Source organism: Henckelia pumila, chromosome 4, assembly GCF_033568475.1.
Source record: "Henckelia pumila isolate YLH828 chromosome 4, ASM3356847v2, whole genome shotgun sequence".
Taxonomy (NCBI): Eukaryota; Viridiplantae; Streptophyta; class Magnoliopsida; order Lamiales; family Gesneriaceae; genus Henckelia; species Henckelia pumila.
Window position 1 is genome coordinate 57,182,932 of NC_133123.1, and position 20,221 is coordinate 57,203,152.

Below are 20,221 nucleotides of genomic sequence, written 5' to 3' on the forward strand. Positions count from 1 at the left end.
TATACGCAAAGGTCTCTCCACGTATGTCAAATCCGAGTCCAACTGTACCTCAGATGGCTGTAAGATATGAGACTCATCTAACACATACCGTCGCAACAGTGAAACATGGAACACGTCGTGGATACTAGACAAATACGGCGGTAAAGCCAACCTGTAAGCCAAATCTCCAACACTTTCCAGAATCTCAAATGGACCAATGTACCTAGGAGATAGCTTACCCTTGAGACCAAATCTCAAAATTCTGCGAAATGGGGAGACTTTCAGGAACACTTTCTCTCCCACTTTGAACTGCAAAGGTCTGCTCTTGACATTCGCATAGCTAGCCTATCGATCCTGCACAGTCTTAATTCTCTTCTTGATTTGTCCAACAATATCAGCAGTCTGTTGGACTAACTCTGGTCCCTCTATATGTCGCTCACCATTTCTTTCCAGAACAGTGAAGTACGACATCATCGCCCGTACAACGCCTCAAACGGATCCATCCCTATACTACTATTATAATTGTTGTTGTACGCAAACTCAATTAATGGAAACTGATCTTGCCAAGCTGGACCAAAGTCCAGAGAACATGATCGCAACATGTCTTCAAGAGTACGAATCGTGCGCTCTGACTGTCCGTCAGTCTCTGGGTGATATGATGTACTCAAGCTAAGAGTAGTACCCATAGCGCGCTGAAGACTCCCCCAAAACTTGGATGTAAACCTGGGATCTCGATCGCTGACTATGCTCACAGGCACTCCGTGCAATCGAACAATCTCCTGGATGTAAAACCGTGCATCCTATCAAAACTGAAGTCTCGGTTATAAGGAATGAAATGTGCTGACTTGGTGAGTCGGTCCACCACAACCCAGATAGCATCACAATTCCTAGAGCTCACCGGTAAATGGGTCACGAAGTCCATCGTGATCAACTCCTATTTCCACTCAGGAATAGTTAAACTGTGAAGCAACCCTCCAGGTCGTTGGTGCTCTGTCTTGACCTGCTGACACACCAAACATCTAGAAACATATAGATACACACTCCTCTTCATTCTTTCCACCAGAACCTAGTACGCAAATCCTTGTACATCTTGTTACTTCCTGGATGAATACTCAACTTAGAACGATGATCCTGGGATAAAATCTCATCCCTCAGAGTATCATCCTCTGGAACAACAATACGACCAGATAAATAGAGAAAACCATCCAAGTGATAATGGAATCCAGACAAACTATCATCCCTGGCTAAACGAGCCAAATGCTGGGTCTTCGGATCAACCATCTTAGCATCTCGAATTCGAGAATACAAAGCAGGCTCAGATAAGATCGCAAACATCTGGATACTCTGCATACCTTTCTTATGCTTCAAGGTATACCCTGAAGAACAACAATCTTCAATAATACTGGTTACAGAACCAGTTTGGAGTGCATAAACTCACACCTTGCGACTTAAAGCATCAACATTGAGATTAACAGCTCCTGGATGGTACTTAATTTAACAGTCATAATCCTTAAGCAAATCCATCCAACGTCTCTATCTCATGTTCAATTCTGCCCAAGTAAACAAATACTTGAGACTTTTGTGGTATGTGAAGATCTCAAATCTCTCGCCATAAAGATAGTGACGCTAGATCTTCAACGCAAATAAAATAGCTGCTAACTCAAGATCATGCACTGGGTAGTTATTCTCGTGAACTTTCAAATGTCTAGAGGCGTATGCATTCACATGCCCATTTTGAGTTAGGACACATCCCAGTCCCTAAAGAGAAGCATCCGTGTACACTACATACCCTCCAGATCCAGACGGCAAAGCCAACAAAGTTGCAGAAGTCAACCGTCTACGAAGTTCACAGAAATTCTCTTCACATTCTGAGGACCACTCGAAATGCACACCCTTTCGAGTAAGTTGTGTCAAAGGTCGAGCTAGCTGTGAGAAATTCACGATAAAGCGATGATAATATCCTGCTAGACCCAGAAAACTACGGATCTCAGCTACCGTCGTCGGACGCGACCAGTTCATTACTGCCTCAATCTTGCTCGGATCTACAGACAATCCATCCTTGGATATAATGTGGCCAAAAAATACCACCCGATCCTTCCAGAATTCACACTTACTCAATTTGGCTTAAAACTGTCTATCCCTTAGAGTTTGTATCACCGACCTCAAATGGTAAGCGTGTTCATTCACATCATGTGAATACTCCAAGATATCATCAAGAAATATGACGACAAACTTGTCTAAAAATTCTCAAAATACACAATTCATCAGATCCATAAATATAGCCGGTGCATTAGTCAACCCAAATGGCATTACTAGGAACTCATAATGCCCATACCTGGTCCTAAATGCTATCTTGGCTATATCTTGATCTTGGACTCTCATCTGATGATATCCAGATCTCAAATAAATCTTCTAGTAAACCGAAGTACCCTGCAACTAATCAAACATATCATATATACGAGGCAAATGATACTTATTCTTGATTGTTACCTTATTCAACTGGCGATAGTCAATGCACAGACGCATAGACCCATCCTTTTTTTTCATGAACAGAACATGCGCTCCCCAAGGAGAAACACTAGGATGAATGTAACCCTTGTCCAACAGATCCTGAAGGTTCTGCTTCAACTCATGCATCTCTGACGAAGCCAGACGATATGGTGCTCGAGAAATAGGTGAAGTCCCTGGCATCAGATCTATGCCAAACTCAACTTCACGCACTGGAGGAAATCTTGGAATCTCATCTCGAAATACATTTGGAAATTCATTCACAACAGGAATAACTTCTATACCAACACTTCCAGCAAATGTATCAACTGCATAGATGAGGTAGCATTCGGCGCCAGATTCCAAAGCTCAACAAGCTTTCAAAGCTGATACCAATGGCATCTGAGGTCGCGCTCCCTCACCGTAAAAGAACCAGCTATCATCGCCAACCAGATGAATTTTACCAATCTCTGGTAACAATCCACCGAAGCTCTGTATGTAGTTAACACATCAATTCCCAAAATGAAATCGAAATCCTACATTGATAATATCATGAGATTCACCATCAAGACATTCCCTTCGAACTCTAAAGGGCAACCCATCACTAGACGCTTAGCTGACGCAGACTGACCCGTCGGGGTAGAAACAACAACCACTGTGTATAGTGAAATGTATGACAACTTATATCTCTTAACAAAATGTGCAGATATGAAAGAATGAGATGCACCAGTGTCAATGAGTGCAAAATCAAGTATATCAAATAACAGGAACGTACCTGATATAACTTTCTCATTCTCATCCACTGCTTGATCATTCCTCAAGGAAAACACTTGGATGGAAGCACGAGGTTTCAAATTAGAACCCCCTGTCGACTGTCCCTGTGACCTCTGCTGCACTGAAGCCTGAGAACCAGAACTAGCTCCCCCGGCCTGTGGACAATCCTTATTCAGGTGGCCAATCTCTCTGCATCAAAAACACGCCCCTGAAACCTTCTGGAACCTGTTGGCAGGATGATTCCCACCACAATGCTTGCAAGGACACTGATTATTTCTTCCGAAATGCATCACCTCCCCAGATCCTGAGGAAGAAGAACTAGACTTCTTGAATGACTAAGCACGGGGAACCAAAGAACTTGCGGGTCTAGATGAGTAGAAGGATCTTTTAGGGTGGATGCTGTCCTCTGCCTGGTGACATCGGCTCACTAATTTCTCATAAGTCATGTCATCTCCCACAACAACTCGATCATGAATCTCCGGATTAAGGCCTTGGAGGAACAGATTATACTTCGCCTCCGTGCTATCAGAAATCTGGGGGCAATAGGGCAGTAACTCAAAGAACTTCAACTGCTACTCATTGATCGACATCGATCCCTTCCGCAAACCCAACAAATCACTTGTCTTCGCTTTTCAGAGAGCAGGAGAAAAATACAGCTTATGAAAAGCCGTGCGGAACTCATCCCAGGTAGCAACTCCTCGGGCTGCAATAAAAGGCGCAGAAGTAGAATTCCACCACTTCCGAGCTCGTCCTTCTACCAGGAAATCAAGAGTCTCCATCCGCTGCTCCTCAGTGCATCGGAATTCCCAGAAACAAACTTCATACGTCGTAGCCAGTTCCCCGCATCCTCCGGTGACTCTCCTTCGACTAAAGGTTTCGGACCCATCACTACAAGAAAAACGGCTAAAGACAACGCTTTTTCCGCGTTGTTAATGTCTCCAAAAAAGCGTTGTCGTAGCCAGTGTTGTAAAAGACCACGCTCAAAGACAACGCGGAAAAAGCGTTGTCGTTTCTGGAAAAGACAACTCTTAAAAAGCGTTGTCGTATCTAAAAAAGACAACACTTTTTAAGCGTTGTCTTTTATAAAAAAACGTTGTCGTTTCTGGAAAAGACAACGTTTTTTAAGAGTCGTTGTATCTGGAAAAGACAACGCTTAAAAAAGCGTTGTCTTTTCTGGTAAAGACAACGCTTAAAAAAGCGTTGTCTTTGTTCAAATAAAAAACAAAAAAAAAATTAATTCACAAATTTTCTGTAACACCCGGAAAATTTTAATACGTAAATTCGCATGCATAATTAAGGAAAATAATTATTTAAAATTTATATTTGGGTTAAATGACATTTATGTGTTATTATGTGATTTATATGCATGATTTAATTTATTTAAGCATTTAACCCGCAATATTAGGATTTTTAGATTTTTGAGCATTTTATAGGGTTGATCGCGTTGACGGGACCGTGGACGGACGAGATACCAAAATTCTTAGCCAAAAATATTTTATGAGTTTTATGAGCCTTAAAATAATATTTTAAGGTATTTTGTCATGAAAAATTTAGTATTTAATTATATATTTATTTAAGGGTTGATTTTTAGTCAAAATTAGTCCCTTTATTGACTTTTATTAAATTTTAAAATTAGCCTATATTAATATTTCGAGATTTGAGATATTTTATCAGATTGTTATTATTATTTGAGAGTTTAAAATATTATGTTTAAGGTATAATATCTTTATATTAAGTAATATCTATTATTAACCCATTATCTATTCAAATTTAAATATAAAATTAATTCTTTTAGCCGATCAAAAACCTATCAGCCGCCTCCTATCATCTTCTTCAACCTTTCTCACGCCACTTTCCAGATTTCTTATCCTCCATAGCCGATCCATCACTTCTCTTGGAAGATTTTGGCCGTTCATTGTCCCGGAGCCCCGAAAACGCATCAATCTTCATCCAATAATTAAAAGGCATGTCTTTTTCCTTCGTTTGAACACCATACAAGCTATTAATCAGACATGATGTTTTTTTTCAGATTTCATATGAATATTTCGAATTTATGCTAGTTTATTGATGTTTGATGCATATTTGAGTGTTTTCATTCCATGACTCATGTTTTCTTCAGCATGGCTCGGTCCAGGGGCTTGGGGCTTGGGTCAGAGGTGAGTTAGGGTCCTAAGGATCGAACCGTGTCCAATTTATAGGCTGGTTAGGGGCTGGCCGATCAGAAACACCATGGATAGGCAGCTAGGGCGCGCACGCTAGGGTTATGGAAGAAGGCTCGGCTGGTCCATGCATGGTCATGGACCAGCGGGGCGTGGCCCAGGTTAGGACCGGCAGGACCCTGGGAAGGTCCTGCCGGCGGCGCTCCAGCCGGCCATGGCCGGAGCAAGGCTCCAGGGCTGCTGCTCGCGATCGAGGGGAAAAGGGAAAGGGGGGGATCGGGTTGGGCTATGGGTGGGGGTTGGGTCGGGTCCGGGGGGTTTGGGTCGGGTCTAGGTCATAGTGGGTCGGGTCCGGGTTAGGTGGGCCGGGCTCGGGTATTTTAATTGTTAAGTATTTAATAGTTTAAGTGTATTTTGGGCTTTAATAATTAGTTAGAAAATTATTTGGGCCTCCAAATAATTTTATTTGGGACTTAAATAATTTATTTAAGTTAGCCCAATGATTTTTATGGGCTTGGGAGCCCATGAATATTTTTGGGCCAGTCAGTGGATTTTTGGGCTAGTCTAGAATGTTATTGGGTTTAATTAAGTTAAGGGGCTTAATATTTTATTTAGGTCCAATTAAGTTATTTGAGCTAAGATATGATTATTGAGCTTTAATTTAAGTATAATGAGCTTAGAGTGAGTGACCAGCAGCCTGGACCGAAACCATAAAAAATAATTAAGTCCGGAATATATATTTAGCTATTTTATGCATGAAGTTTATATTTTAAGTATAAGTATATTTATTATGAAAAATCAATTAAATATATATTACGGACAAATTTTCAGTGCATGCATTCATGAAATTTTATATGATATGATTATGATTATGTATGAGTTGAGCAATAAAATATTTTCTTGATGGAAATTGAAGTAGTGTGACATAAGGGTGGTTATCCACCATATGATATATGATTTATGCGGTAGTTTACTACCATAGGAGGTGATTTATCACCGCCACGTACGTTGGTTTATGAGACTGATCAGCCGGCACAGATAAGCGTCACATTTATGGATATGACCATAGACTGTTTCAAAAATACCATGCTCAATTATGTTATGTATGATGAAGAAAGATGATGTTTATGATTAAGATTTATGTTTCAGTATTTATGTTATGAAAAATATTTCCATGCATGCTCATGTATCATGTATATGTATTAGTATGATTATGTGATGCATTATTTTAAACCTTGTTATCCAAGTTTAGACATGTTGAACCCCTAGGCTCACTACGCTTATATGGTGCAGGTGAGACAGATGAATTTTTGGAGCTCCTACCGGTGGTGAGGACGTATGAGCTCATGGAACAGTGGCCCCGTGACCGTTGGATGATTTAGGATTATTTCATATACATTTTTATTATGTTATTGATTTTTTTTAAGCAAATTATATTTTTACTTTAGTATTTCCGCACTTGGTGTTTTTGGAGCATGCTAAACTTATTTTTATTTCATGCTGATATTAATTATCTTTTATTTTGAATTACATATATGTATGGGCGTATATGTATTGTTATTATTTTAAAAAAAAAAAAAATTTCCGCGTTTAAGTTTTAAGAAGGTCTAGATGTTTCAATTGGTATCAAAGCACGGTCCTTGGAGGGTGTCCATCTGCCACGTGAAGCTCAGAAATCTCACTATCGGTCTGTAAGTTTTAATTGTTTTCTTATGAATTATAAGGAGCATATGTAATGATTTAAGATTTTCATGTTAGTAAAGTTTTAGAACCCTTAAGTTATGCATTGCGATTTACGTAAAGAAAAACGTGGTGGTGCAGAATGCCTCCCAGACAGATGAATAGACGCGGAGGACCTCCACCTCCACCTCCGCAGAACCCTCTTTCAGCATTGGAGCAGGCCAATGCAAACATGATGGCTGGGATTACTGCTCTGTTGGAGCAGCAGGCGGCGCGCCCGAGGCTGTCACATGAGGAGGACGTGGCTGAGCGGTTCCAGAAGAAGGGACCGAAGGAGTTTTCGGGCACTACTGATCCACTAGTTGCTGAGGGATGGATTCGATACCTCTAGACCATCTTCGATTACATGGGGATTACTGATGCTGACCGGGTCAAGTGTGCAACCTATATGATGAAGGGAGATGCAGCTTTATGGTGGGAGGGCGCTGTCAGGGGAGTACACCTTCCTACCTTGACTTGGGCAGAGTTCAGGCGTATCTTCTACACCAAGTACTTCACGGAGGATGTGCACAGTCGCATGGTCCGAGAGTTTATGAGTCTCCGTCAGAGGGACAAGTCAATGGTGGAGTACATGTGTAATATCCAGAAAATTCATAAATCTATTCATGATTTATTAAAAGAATTTTAAATGAATTTTAAGTTATTGTATTTTATTATTCATTATTTAAAATTTATTATCAATTAAATATATTTTATGTGTTGTGTAAATAATTTTAAAGTTGATATTTTATGTGTTTAAATATATGTTTATTTATTGTGTTAAATGATTTTAATAGTTTGTGCACTTTAATTATGAAGTGTAGAGTTATGATTTAAATTATTTGATGTTAGGTATATACCTAATACATATTTATGCCTTACAAGATATTTAAATGTTTTCACGTTTGAATTAATTTTGGACAGAAGGAACGAGACTAACCTATGCACGAGATCATAAGAAATATTCTTACGAGTATTTTGAGTATAATATTTCCATAATTTTATTTTTTAACCTCGAGTAGAGAATATCTCAATAATCCGATTTTAGGCGTGTTGAACTGACTACGTTTTATGTATCCAAACACCACATGTCGTATTAATTCCTATCATTTCCATCTATCTACCCTCTACCCCACCCCATTACTCTCTTGTCTCACACACACTCTCTACCTCACGTAATTTCCCCCTTCCTCTATCATTTTCCTCATCTTCTTCTTTGGAGTCTTTTTCTCATGCGGTTCTTCATCTTCCAAGGTAATCCAAGCTTCCAAGTCCATTCGTGAAAAGGCTAGCTCGTTGCCAAGAATCCGGATAAACTCCATATACGGTTAAGGCAAGTTTTTCAACAAGTATTTTAAGGTTTTGAAATCCATTCAAGATTATAATTATTTTAATATGAAAATGTATGTTTATGTGCATGTTTTAATGGTTTATGATTTTGAAGAAGCATGAAATTACGAGTATCAAGTTATGAAGTTTTGAAATTGTGAAGCGTGGTCGTTCTTGACAAGTTTTTGATAGATGTGTAGAAAATAATGATTCTTTTGAAGATTATGATGTTATTGGAAGTTTTAAAGGTGAGAAAATGATGTTTAATTGAAAGAAAATGAATTTTTGAGATTTTGAAGAAGTTAAGCAATATTTTTTTTGGTAGTTACGGTTTAAAAGTTTTGAAGCAAAATCATTTAATATTTTAGTGTTTTGAAGTTAGTTAATCCATTTTCAATTACAAAAAAATGAGTTTTGATGATTTATGAAGTTAGGATTTTGGGTAAAAGAAGTATATGTTTGAAGTTAAAGTGTTGAAGTTGTGTCCGGTGACACCGGAATACCGATACTTGTTATGATTTTGAGGATAAAAATTAGTGTATTGATCCAAATGATATGAGGCCAATTCTATTTGAAAAATAACTTATTTATCTACAACTTTTGTGTTTTGAGTCTTATCAAAATCAGTTTGAAAGATTGGCCAAAATCGCTCCGAAGTGTGTCAAATGTTTTGAATTTTTGGCAGTGATACATCTCGGGAGAATCAGCATAACTTTTTACTGAAAACTATATTTTAGGTGAGGTTTTCGGCATTCGAAATCCAAGATCCAGATCTACAACTTTCATGTTTACCACTTTTTCAGATTCTTATTAAGAATAGAGTTTTGGAGCGAGCAAGATGAACCAGTTGCACAGGTCATGCGCGCCCGCGCCTAGAAGTTGAGCGGGCGCCCCTTTCATTCAAAATTTATGATTTTTATATTTTATTTTAGGGTCCTAAATTCATGGTTATGATCTTTTAAGGCTTCTAAAATATATTTAAGAGTTTCTATGCAAAAAGTTTCAAGTTTTAAGTCAAGAACGACAAGAACGACTTACGTGGACCGATTACGTTATGTGATGCATGTACATGTCTAAGTTCCTTTCATGAAACCTATGTTCAATATGAAAGTATGATTTTTATCATTTATTACATGCACGAAGTTAGCGAGTAAAGTTTTATGTTCATGAAACAAAAGTTAAGATGGAAATTATGATGTTTCAATGATGCTTCAGAATGGATGAAATGATATGTTGATGAAATGAAAATGATGAAGCATGAATGAATAATGCTATGTTGAATTATGAAGATATAATATGTTGATGCATGAAAATATTTTGATGTCTTATGTGTCTTTGTGGTGGCAATACGGGAACGATGCTCCGGTTTGGGCTCCGGAGTAGCCCTCCCAAATACGGCTCAATGTACGGGTTAGGTTCTCCGGGATGAGCTTCGGAGGAGCCTCCGAAAAGGAATGAACGAATGTTATGAGGCTTAGTGCCATATGCTTGTTGATCAACAGGAAAGAAAGATGAATGTGCCCATTATGACGGTTGCCACAATTTCACATAATTCATCACCCCAAAATGATAAGTTTTTATGTTATGTTCATGGTTAATGTTCACGGTTTGATGTTGTCCAAGTTGCATGATTTTATTTATTAGATGTTAAGTGCAAATGTTTATTTAAGAAGGAAATGGTAAAGTTTTGAGAATATGCATGAAGCCTATTTTCAAGATTTAAAGTTAAGTATGTTAATGTATATGTTCAAGTTCCTTGGATCTTTTAAGAGTTTTGAAGTTCATGTTCAAGATTTTAAGTTTAAAGTTCTGTGATGTTTACGTTAAAATTCTTCAAGTTCAAGGTATCATGTTATGTATGCTCAAGTCATTTTAAGTTTAAATTATTTTGAAGCTATAATGAAATCGATATGTATATTTTAATCTTGCTGAGTCCTTTAGACTCACTATACTTAAATGGTGCAGATGGTTTAGCAGTTTTGATTTAAAAAGCTTTGGCAGCATGGCTGAAGAGTCCAAGAGGCGAAGATATTGCATGACACAATAGTTCAAAAGCTCTGATGTATTTAAAAAGAAAATATTTACCTATGTTTATTTATGTTATGTTGTTACAATATTTTATTTACGATGTTAAAAAGTAATGGTTTAATTATTTTCATTGTCAGTCTTCTAAAGATGAGTTTTGAGGATCTCAAATGTTTCGTCTTTCAAATGTATTTTATATACATAGTTAATTAATTGAACTCACTTTCCCCTATCCTCTTAAAATGTTAGTAGCAGGTTTTGACGTGCCGTAATTTAGATGGACTTAAGTGTAGGATTGCATCCGTGTTTCATATAATGAATTTGTTGATTTACTAGAGCGATGCACTCCCATCATAGTTTAAAAAGTTTTGAAAAAATTTTCTCACTCTTTTTCCGCAACTCTTTTAAATAAATGTTTTAAAATACGGGACGTCACAACGTGAGTCAGTTTGAGAGGGGCTGTCATTTTGTGCCCTTGATTGCAGACAGTGCACCAGAGAAGCTGAGGCAGTTCGTTGAGGGATTGCGGGCTGAAGTCAAGCATGACATTCGGATGATGGACGTCACCACATATAAGGCAGCAGTTAGCAGAGATTTGCGTTCTGAGGAGGGCTGAAAGGAGATTCAGAGAGGAGCGGAGATTGAGGACGCGGGTCATACCGATGGTCAAAGTCCAGTGACAGAATCATTTAGAGGAGGAAGCCACTTGGGAGACCGAGGCAGACATGAGGACTCGCTACCCGGAGTTATTCGAGTATGTACTTTAATTTCGAGGACAAAATTCAATTTAAGGGGGGGAGAATTGTAACACCCGGAAAATTTTAATACGTAAATTCACATGCATAATTAAGGAAAATAATTATTTAAAATTTATATTTGGGTTAAATGACATTTATGTGTTATTATGTGATTTATATGCATGATTTAATTTATTTAAGCATTTAACCCGCAATATTAGGATTTTTAGATTTTTGAGCATTTTATAGGGTTGATCGCGTTGACGGGACCGTGGACGGACGAGATACAAAAATTCTTAGCCAAAAATATTTTATGAGTTTTATGAGCCTTAAAATAATATTTTAAGGTATTTTGTCATGAAAAATTTAGTATTTAATTATATATTTATTTAAGGGTTGATTTTTAGTCAAAATTAGTCCCTTTATTGACTTTTATTAAATTTTAAAATTAGCCTACATTAATATTTCGAGATTTGAGATATTTTATCAGATTGTTATTATTATTTGAGAGTTTAAAATATTATGTGTTAAGGTATAATATCTTTATATTAAGTAATATATATTATTAACCCATTATCTATTCAAATTTAAACCTAAAATTAATTCTTTTAGCCAATCAAAAACCTATCAGCCGCCTCCTATCATCTTCTTCAACCTTTCTCACGCCACTTTCCAGATTTCTTATCCTCCATAGCCGATCCATCACTTCTCTTGGAAGATTTTGGCCGTTCATTGTCCCGGAGCCCCGAAAACGCATCAATCTTCATCCAATAATTAAAAGGCATGTATTTTTCCTTCGTTTGAACACCATACAAGCTATTAATCAGACATGATGTTTTTTTTTAGATTTCATATGAATATTTCGAATTTATGCTAGTTTATTGATGTTTGATGCATATTTGAGTGTTTTCATTCCACGACTCATGTTTTCTTCAGCATGGCTCGGTCCAGGGGCTTGGGGCTCGGGTCAGAGGTGAGTTAGGGTCCTAAGGATCGAACCATGTACAAGTTATAGGCTGGTTAGGGGCTGGCCGATCAGAAACACCATGGACAGGCAGCAGGGCGCGCAGGCTAGGGTTATGGAAGAAGGCTCGGCTGGTCCATGCATGGTCATGGACCAGCGGGGCGTGGCCCAGGTTAGGACCGGCAGGACCCTGGGAAGGTCTTGCCGGTGGCGCTCCGGCCGGCCATGGCCGGAGCAAGGCGGCAGCAGCCCTGGAAGGGCTGCTGCTCGCGACCGAGGGGAAAAGGGAAAGGGGGGGATCGGGTTGGGCTATGGGTGGGGGCTGGGTTGGGTCTAGGTCATAGTGGGTCGGGTCAGGTGGTTCGGGTTCGGGTTAGGTAGGCCGGGCTCGGGTATTTTAATTGTTAAGTATTTAATAGTTTAAGTGTATTTTGGGCTTTAATAATTAGTTAGAAAATTATTTGGGCCTCCAAATAATTTTATTTGGGACTTAAATAATTTATTTAAGTTAGCCAATGATTTTTATGGGCTTGGGAGCCCATGAATATTTTTGGGCCAGTCAGTGGATTTTTGGGCCAGTCTAGAATTTTATTGGGTTTAATTAAGTTAAGGGGCTTAATATTTTATTTAGGTCCAGTTAAGTTTAATTAAGTTATTTGGGCTAAGATATGATTATTGGGCTTTAATTTAAGTATAATGGGCTTAGAGTGAGTGACCAGCAGCCTGGACCGAAACCATGAAAAATAATTAAGTCCGGAATATATATTTAGTTATTTTATGCATGAAGTTTATATTTTAAGTATAAGTATATTTATTATGAAAAATCAATTAAATATATATTACGGAAAAATTTTCAGTGCATGCATTCATGAAATTTTATATGATATGATTATGATTATGTATGAGTTGAGCAATAAAATATTTTCTTGATGAAAATTGAAGTAGTGTGACATAAGGGTGGTTATCCACCATATGATATATGATTTATGCGGTAGTTTACTACCATAGGAGGTGATTTATCACCGCCACGTACGCTGGTTTATGAGACTGATCAGTCGGCACAGATAAGCGTCACACTTACGGATATGACCATAGACTGTTTCAAAAATACCATGCTCAATTATGTTATGTATGATGAAGAAAGATGATGTTTATGATTAAGATTTATGTTTCAATATTTATGTTATGAAAAATATTTCCATGCATGCTCATGTATCATGTATATGTATTAGTAAGATTATGAGATGCATTATTTTAAACCTTGTTATCCAAGTTTAGACATGTTGAATCCCTAGGCTCACTACGTTTATATGGTGCAGGTGAGACAAATGACTTTTTTGTAGCTCCTACCGGTGGTGAGGACGTATGAGCTCACGGAACAGTGGCCCCGTGACTGTTGGATGATTTAGGATTATTTCATATACATTTTTATTATGTTATTGATTTTTTTTAAGCAAATTATACTTTTATTTTAGTATTTCCGCACTTGGTGTTTTTGGAGCATGCAAAACTTATTTTTATTTCATGCTGATATTATTTATCTTTTATTTTGAATTACATATATGTATGAGCGTATATGTATTGTTATTATTTTAAAAAAAAAAAAAAAATTTCCGCGTTTAAGTTTTAAGAGGTCTAGATGTTTCATTTTCAATATTATAAATCACTCAGAATTCAAAATTTTTAAAATAAAATTTAATATAGAGTATTCCAATATTAAAAATCATTCAAATATAAAAATAATCGAATTCTAAATTAATGAACACTAGTAAAAAATCAAAAAACTATGCATTAATCTCGAAAAACTTTGATTCCTTCTTTCAGCACATGTTAGCGTCCCAAGCTTTCATAAAAGCCGCAACAATCTCATTTTCTTTAATTTGTATCTCCATACTGCAAATTATTAAAAATAAAAACAAACATAAAACAAATATGAATATATTAAAATGGAAAGTACTAAACTTAAACAATTATTTATCAGTAAAAGAACATGAATTTAAAAAAATTATGTTGTTGGATTGTTCCCAGAAGTGATAATGAATCTGAAATATGATATCATGTTTATGTACTAAACTTAATCAAGTAAAAAAAATCAGAAGAAAGAATACACTGTTGAAAATGAACCTACCTAATGGAGGTAAACCCCCTGCAACTGATGATGATGATTGCCTCCTAATATTTCGAGCCTCTTGGTTGGATAATGGATCAACTTCTGGAATGGTTAATCTCCTGTTGCTACCCCTTCCCTGATATTAATCCTTCACGTACATTAATCAGAAGACTCATTGTCCCTGCTACGTGTATGATCGTAGGACGAAAAAACAAAAGAGATGGAGAAATATACTAAATTGCATGAACCATGTCCGGGTAAGATTAGTGAACCTTCTTCAACCATATACATGAAATAAAAGAGCACCCTGAAAATGGGAGAATAACTAGCACAATGTGATGTCGAGTTGACAAAAGTATCTACAACATCACAAATATTTTGAATCATATAGCATACTAGCAGAGTATCTTTTGACAGATAAACTAGAGGCAATCCAAACATTAGGTTCTTCCGAGGAACCTTTGGTACCACCCATTCCCCTCACAAGTGTCAAAGGTCCCAACAACAATAGCTTTGCAAGACATTACTCAAGATCAGCTACTCAAATGTTCAAACTTTCATGATACAGAAAACTAAGCAAGAAAACTAATTCAACTAAATGGCCAGTTTGACACCACGCTATCTTTGACAAATTCTTTAAAGACAAACATAAATTCAACCGCTGAAAGAGGGGAGCCCTGGTGGCCATGGTCGCTTCAGTCTCAGAGAAAATTGTGATAAATACATTGGGAATGTTGTTAAAGGTTCAATTTCCCACAAAGACACTCTTGGCTGCCTCTCCCCAGCAGTAGATTCGTCCCAGCCAACCTCCATTAAACAAGTTAACATTCAATTTCACGACAAGAATTAAAAATAAATAAATTATGTTCGATATCTTTGGATTCAGACCAACCAAGAAGAACAAAAAAACACAACACTCTAAACTTTTGTAATATATGAAATCAATGGGCAGGAACATTGTATGTGTTCACCTTAACTGAACGCCAGTGTGAATTTGGCCATCTGGTAGGATCTAAATCACCTATCCCGGTTATTGTGCCCATGTAACTGAATCAAGAAGAGGTCAGAAATCTCACAAAATTATGCAACTTGAAAATCTATCAACACCACAGGGAACTCACCATACACAAACAAAGGAGGATGGACAGAAAATAGAATTGAGAAAAATAAACATATCGTCGAACACTAGATTCTTCGGTTTCAAACAGCATCCGGAAACGCATGCCCACAGACACTCGAGTGTGATAAACAACTTTTACATATTTGGCCAGAGGTATGACAAATTCGGATGTACTAGCTCTGAAATTTTTTAAGTTAGTATAATCATGAGATATTGCATACTCTCCTAGGTTGGTAGAATCATGCGATAAAGGCAGCACATGCACACCTTGGTAGTGTTGGAAAGAACAAAGTTACCTGGGATTATAAAATATGGTGAAACGGCTAATTGTTGCAGCTGCATGAGCAGCAGCAGCAAGAAGGCCGAGATGCATACTATCACTTGATAAAACTGATGAAGGCATCACAGTTTGTGGTTGATTAGCACGCCTTATACCGAGAAGCAACTGATTCTTCTCATTCCTGATAAATGCCCAAAAAGCATCGCATGGTTCAGTACTGATCAGACGTAGCACTTGAGGAAAAAGAAACTCATCACTTTTTTCAATGTTTGACCAGGCCTATTCAATGAAATTTATTAGGGGACCCGCAACGATATTCCCGTTAAATAAAATTCCTACCATATAAAGAGAACCGAATCACCAGCAATCAGTCTTTTTGCACTCACAAAAACACTCCATCCTGTTGTGAGAAGATGCCTCTTGGGCTGGCCTGATATAAGAACCATATAAATCATATTAAGAATCTGTAGAAGTAGTTGCTGCAACTTGATTCCTCAAGTTAAATACATGTCTAAAATAGACCTCTAAAAATATGTCTGAACTTCCACTCATTATTATGCAGATCCCTTGCGACCAATTCTTGAGCAGGAGGTTGCAGGGAAAAGTCCTATAAATTGGGTGGTTCCAACCAAGATGCATTAGAGGCACATAATTGAAAAAAGCAGGCACATTTTTTCACTTGGGTCTTGGAAGCACCCGAAATGACATTTAACAGTGGCAAAAATACTTTTTCTGCCGCACGGCGAGGAACTAAAAATCCACCATGAGTACTGGTTTCACTGGCAGTCAAAGTTTTGCAAAAGTAATTTGTTGGCTGTTTACTAGGGTTCCTAAATCTGCCGGAAGAAATGAAATCTCTTTCTGCTCTTGCTGCAAAAACAGTAATAAAAGAATAAAAATAACCCAGAAAAAAAAAGAAAGCCGACTTAGAAAAGAGGAAGAAAAAGTGATGAAGATTTAGAGAACATACTGGGCTCAGCGGTTGCAAGGTCATTTGGGCGTAAACCTCGTCTGTCTCTAAATCAGCCTACTTGAATAAAACATTAAGATTCTACAAGAGAACTCCAATAACTGCAATAGGAACACAACAAAACTTGAAAGAAAAAAAAACGTACATGCATTGTCACGTTATGAAGCTGGCAAATGAGTTGCGGAGGCAAGCTAGGGTAATTAGGTATCTGTGCATCAACTTCCTTGTTGGTAGATACAGCAACCTGTGCAGTAGCCAGTATGTATCAAGAAACAATGACATTCAACAGAACTTTCACGTGTAGGATATATCAATCTCCTCATTACTGAACGAGAGTGCTCGAAGTGAATGATTGAATTCGAATCTCCATACAAAATACCCGTGATTTAACAATTGCAAATCATGAAGAGAGAAATTAAACGCTCTCAAAATTGGATGTGGTAAGATAAGCTGTTTCTTCTTTTGTAGATACAGTCATAAAAAAAATATACCTCCCAATTCATTTCAAAAAATAAGAAAAATAAGAAAAATAGTTTGTTATTTACACAAACTACAATTGAAATACACAAGCAAGAATCAAACCTGTTCACTGTGACCCTGAGGAAAATACACTACATGGCTTCCAATACCAGGCAAAGAAACAAGAGGACCCACACAGGCATGCCAAAGTTCAGAATTTAGGCAGTTCTTGTCTCCTGCTAATCAAATTTGAACAAAACTATTTAGTTCGTGTTAAAACAGTGCTAAAGACGTGAGAATTAACCTTAATTCCAGTTTCTCAATTGTCAGACTGAGGCCTAACCACTTTTCCAAATCACGAGGTGTATAGTCAAGAATGGCAATATAACATACTCTTTAAAGAAAATGACTTGCTGGCACTTACAAATGGTTAATATTCAACTTATACGCCCAAAAACATACTTAAATTCAAGGAAAGGAACAAAGTAAGTTTACCGTCAGGAGATTGCTGGTTTAGACCAACCGCGGAAAGTTTCATTTTGCAGATTCGATAAGAAAAAGGTTGGAGCAGAAAAATTACAGCCAACAACTACACATTTGCATCACAAAATCCCCAACCTAAGATTCCCAAAAGAAAAGCTGCTCCATTTGCCTCAATTCTACCCCCAAAATAGCACAATATCCACACCCTGTACTCTTGAGTAACCCACTAAAATCTAAAGCATGAGCTGGATTTCCATGCTATCCACATCCCTTTATCAACTCAACAACTACGGGGTTAGAAACTTGGAGAAATAATGAAAATTGAAGTACTCATAGAGGGTACCGAAGCTAAAGGACCCAAAGATTTTTACAAAAGCGTTGTTTTTAATTTTTGTGTTTGATCATATTTTTTGTAGTGTGATATCCCACACATTAATCAAATACACCGTAACAAAGAGCGCAAAGAAAGATCACACACTTGCGCAAGCGCTAGCTATGGCAGCGCACAAACTGTTGCAGCAAGTAAACCAGCAAGAATCCAGCAACCTACTAAGAAAGCATCGTCAAAGTGAATTTTTTCTTGATGCAAACAAGCTGCTCGAACACGGTGACCAGATTCTTGATGAGGCTAGCACTTAGCGGTGGCCTACAGAAAAGCAAAAGAGATCAATATGCCAATGTATCCGAGTAATAATAATACTAAATTTTAATATCAAAATTGGACATTGTGGAAAGTGTAAAAAAAATTAAAAAAGAGGTACAACTCCAAATTTCACCTATTGCGAAATCTAATTGGCAAATTAATAAGAAGTAATTGCATAAATAATTTTTATTCTTAATACTGAAATGGAAATCAATTATTATGAAAAATCTTGATTCACTGCAAGGAAAAAATCCTCTTACATTGACAAAAAAAGTCAAATTCAACACAAAACATTATATTCTTACCATAGAAGGAAGCTACATCTTTACAACAATTTGGAAAACTCAAAGTGATCGATATGGAGACTCGATCAAACCATGATGATCATTTACAACAATTTGGAAGACTCTCTCTCGTCCTCTCTAGTTTCAAGCTACAGTCAGGATACGTGGTTTCAGCAAGAGGGTGATGGTGGCGACCAGGTCCCATCCAACGAAAACTTTAAATTGTATATGTAAATTTTTCAAAGAAACTGCAAGTTTCATCCCAAATATGTAGTTGGTTGACACTCCTAGCCTTGTCTTAACCACTTTTTGGATCCACCCCTACTATGATTATACTTCAATAAAACCTGGAGCCCATTTTTTTGTTATTTAATAGTATGAAACATATTTTAGAACCTCCTATTGAACAGGGAACTGTCGAAGAAAGCCCAGAAAGAAAACAACCTTTAGTGGCATTTGAGTGGATTGCTTTGAGACAATAATCACTTATTTATTATGAAGGTAAAAATAAACGCAGCTGGATTTTTTCAGAAAATGCAAGTATACCTGACAAAGAGGCTCAAGCCAGAGAAACAAACCCAGAATAGCTTGCGCATATCGTAGCTTATTCCTGCGAAGATTTAATTGTGCTAAAATCTGAACACCAGCAGCTGTGCTAGCCCGAATCCAACATCAAAACGACTCAAAATCAGGAAATAGATGCACCAAGAACAAAGCCCAACCCCCTACAGATGATTCAAAATAGCCGCCCTGCTCCAATCATACCCTAGCAACTCACGACAGATGGGAAATCCATGAAGCAGCAAGTTGAGCGTGGAGCAGATGCGAAATCCGTGAAGCAAAAATCTATCTATGAAGCTAGGAAAATCAGCAAGAATCGAAAGATAATAGGAAAAGGCAGAGGAAGAAAGGGATTCAAAATTTTTTTAGAAAGTGTAATCCGGAAAGTATGCAAAAAACAACCAGAAATATCTCAAAGTCGAGAAAGAACAAGAACCCGCGCAGCTCCAGTCGCGAACGAGGCGTGACAGTTTGAGCTTTGGTCCAAGATTCCTCAATATTTTGGTATTAAATTGAAGCCAAGTACGAACGCTTACCTTTTCTAGCTTCAATCGATAGCTTTCCGGCGGCTAGGGCGGCGAATCGACGGCATGATGAGGCTGCTAGGGTTTGGGGAGAAAGGGGATCGCGAGAGCCGAGAATGGCTTTGGGAAGGAGAGAGAAGCGTCGTTTCCTTTTTTTTTTTTTTTTTCCTTGTAGTCATTTTAATTTTTATTTAAATTATTTTAAAAAAAAAGTTTATCTACAACCCTTTTTAAAAAGTGTTGTAGTACATATAAAAAATAACGCTCAAAGACAACGCTTTTTTAAAGCGTTGTCTTAGACCTAAAAAAACGCTTAAAGACAACGCTTTTTAAATAAAGCGTTGTATTTTATGAATTTAAAAAAAATAACGACAATGCTTTTCCTTAAAAGCGTTGTAATTTTAAAAAAGACAACGCTTTTTATCAAAAGCGTTGTCTTTTAAGTGTTGTGTTTGAGCATTTTTGTTGTAGTGCATCTGCATAAACATATACATGCTGAAACGTATGTGATCATCATGGCAATGGTGATGACGACCCCGACGATGCTCCTGATCGTCCTGATCACCCCGGCGTCCACCTATGATGCTGTGGCTACTCTCGTCACCATGACCCTC

General features: G+C 37.5%; 1 pseudogene; it reads right to left on the minus strand.

Annotated features, from left to right (window-relative positions):
- Nucleotides 1-14,150: 14,150 nt before the first annotated feature.
- Nucleotides 14,151-18,030, minus strand: LOC140861037 (auxin response factor 6-like; annotated as a pseudogene).
- Nucleotides 18,031-20,221: the final 2,191 nt, after the last annotated feature.